Source organism: Pan troglodytes, chromosome 6, assembly GCF_028858775.2.
Source record: "Pan troglodytes isolate AG18354 chromosome 6, NHGRI_mPanTro3-v2.0_pri, whole genome shotgun sequence".
NCBI lineage: Eukaryota > Metazoa > Chordata > Mammalia > Primates > Hominidae > Pan > Pan troglodytes.
Genome location: NC_072404.2, coordinates 133,066,933 through 133,070,231, shown reverse-complemented (window position 1 = coordinate 133,070,231; position 3,299 = coordinate 133,066,933).

The following is a 3,299-nucleotide window of genomic DNA, read 5'->3' as shown; positions in this document are numbered from 1 at the left end:
ATAGTGTCTGTTCTATTTAACATTACTGATCAGGCTCCTCCTGCCCCCATAAAGGCTTTCTCCTTCCATGGCCCCCATGACACCAAGTGCTGTTGGTCTTCTTTCTGCTCTGATGGTGCTTCTCAGCCTTCTTCACTGCAATGTCTTCTTCTGTTCACCCCAAACATCCAAGCACAGTTTACGCTTGACACCTCCTCTTCAACTCAATGCAATTTTCCTGAGGGATCTCATCCACTCCCATGGTTTGACCACTTATATGCTGATATTTACTAGCACTATATATGTGTGTGGTGGCTTGTAAATTTGATCTAATTGGCTGTGAAGTAGATGTCAGACAGTGACTTCAAAGCTGTCATGTCCACATCTGAACCTGTTTCTTCTTTACCTGCATGAGCTCCTATCCTTGGTTTCCTGTCTCAGTTGTCAGGAGAGTAAAGACAAACATGCAAATCACCCTTATTCTGTCCCTCTAAAAATTAGGAAGTGCGTGGATAGTAGTTTCTAACGTAAAATTCTGAGCTTGGTTCTCCATATCTCAATTTCAGGTGATGATGTCCTATCTACAAAGGACAGGACAACCAGAAAGAATTTGGCAAGAGAAAAGCAGAAAAATAAAAAATTGGGTGTAATAACACTTAAAGTTGGAAGGACCATGTGGTCACTCCTCTGCCTTTTGACAGATATGGAAATAGTATTCTTATCCCCAGTTTCCAGATGCATAGCTTGGACCCAAAGTGATTAACGTAAAGCTACCTACCAAGTCTGTTGTAAAGAGAAACCGAGGCCTACGATGCTAATGCAGTGCACCTCATTCTGCACTGACAGAGGGTACAGAAGTCACTGTTTAGCTGTGGAGGATATGTTCCAAGACCCCCAATGGATGCCTCAAATGGAATATAGTTCTGAACCCTATATACGTTTTTTCTATACATACATACCTATGATAAAATTTAGTTTGTAAGTCAGGCACAGTAAGAGTTAACAACACTAATAATAAAATAGAAAGTGTATAGCAATATACTTTAGTAACAAGTATGTTAATGTTCTCTCTCTCTCTCTCATTGTATTATACTCACCTATTTTCAGAGCCCAGTTGATCTCACATTACTGAAATCATGGAAAGCGAAACCATGGATAAGGAGGATCTTCTGTAAATGCGAGAGACGTCAGGTCTTGCAGCAGAGGCTGCTCCACAGTAATGGGGCACAGAGATACCCGTCACATGTCATCCTCACGCCATGCATCTCTGAGCTCAGGGCATAATCTCAAATATCATCTGACAGTGTGGCATGTGTATCAACAAATCAAAGGACAACCTAATCTCTTCTGCTTGTCACCAATGTGACAGGGAGCAATGGTGTCTCCCTGGATAATAGACCACGAGACCACCAACCATTTGGGGTGACAGGCCATTTGGGGCAAGTCATCCTCCCAATATGAGCATCATATAAACATCTATGAGCATCATTTCACACCAGAGAAATTTCACTGTCTGCAAGGGAAGAGAGTTCCGGCTGCCTTAAACTTGGCACAACAGAGCTCAGAAAATTTTGAGCAATCTGACTAAACATAATGATTCCATTGGGATATTGGAGAGCATGCTGAAGTCATTACAGATTCAATTTTTTTTTTTTTCCAGACAGAGTCTCGCTCTGTCGCCCAGGCTGGAGTGCAGCGGTGCGATCTCGGCTCACTGCAAGCTCCGCCTCCCGGGTTCAAGCAATTCTCTGCCTCAGCCTCCCAAGTAGCTGGGATTACAGGCGCCCGCCACCATGCCCAGCTAAATTTTTTGTATTCTTTTTTAGTAGAGATGGGGTTTCACCGTGTTAGCCAGGATGGTCTCAATTTCCTGACCTCGTGATCCGCCCACCTCGGCCTCCCAAAGTGCTGGGATTACAAGCGTGAGCCACTGCGCCTGGCCTACAGATTCAATTTTTAAAAGCTTATCAGATCACAACAATATTGTATAGTGGGCTTGTAGCAGAGTCTAGAATTAGTCCTTTTTGAAGAACAACACCTAGGCCAACCATGCAAATAAGCACTTTAAACTCACTAATCCTCAGAATAAGAAATTTACAATATTTTCTTCCACAGTGGATAATGATATCAAGTACTGACATTCTACAATATAGAAGGCCCTGTGACCATTTCATCTGATTTAATCTTTACTACAACACTATGGGAGTTATTGTTTGCATTTGAGGAAAATAAAGACCATGTAGATTAATTTTCCAAAGCCACACAAAACTTGTTCTACCAGGAAGGGACAAGGCAGGAGTTAAAATTCAGGTATTTCTGACCTCAAAGATCTTGTTCTTCCACTATGTTCCATGATAGACTGCAAAACGATAATTATCCTTTTGTTGATGCTCCAATCACTGGCTTAAGTTTAATTTTAGCTGACTACCACCATGCTGGAGAATGTCCTTGCCACCTCTCCCCAACTCGCACATGTACAAAAAGTTCAGAAGTGACATGGGAAGTATTTTCCTTACTTAGCCAGTCCAAATGTTTAGCTACCTCTGCTCAGTAGACAACAAAGGTATATCTTCACATTGAGATATTTTGGTTGGACAGGAATTTGGGGCTAAGGACACTCTAGGGTTACAAAATTAGGTACCATTCTCTCCAAACCCATCTCTATGTAACCACTGTATCTTCCTATATTTTCTTCCTTTGCTCATAGAAACCTACTCAAATGTAGGTACACACCAAAATGATAGAAGACAGACACTTTTTAAGATACAGAACATTTGTTCAACTTTGAGAAACTATGTTCAAGGAACTGCCTTTCCTTAAAGTATAATTCCACGTGTTTTGACAGTTGTGTACACCTGTGAAACTACCAGCAAAATTAAGATTTAAAACACTTACATCACCTCACGGTGGGTGTTTTTGTTGTTTTTCTGTTTTGTTTTGTTTTGTTTTGTTGGAGACGGAGTCTCGCTCTGTCTCCCAGGCTGGAGTGCAGTAGCAAGATCTCAGTTTACTGCAAGCTCCGCCCCCCCGGGTTCAAAGGATTCTCCTGCCTCAGCTTCCCAAGTAGGTGGGACTACAGGCCTGCGCCACCACGCCCGGATAATTTTTGCATTTTTAGTAGAGACAGGGTTTCACCATGTTGGCCAGACTGCTCTCGAACTCCTGACCTCAAATGATCTGCCTGCCTCCCAATGTGCTGGGATTATAGGCGAGAGCCACTGCACCCAGCCACCACGGTGAGTTCTTAAAAATAATTTTATATTTTGTGTATTATACTTTATTTACATATTATTTATGTAGGTCAATTTACCATTCGAAAT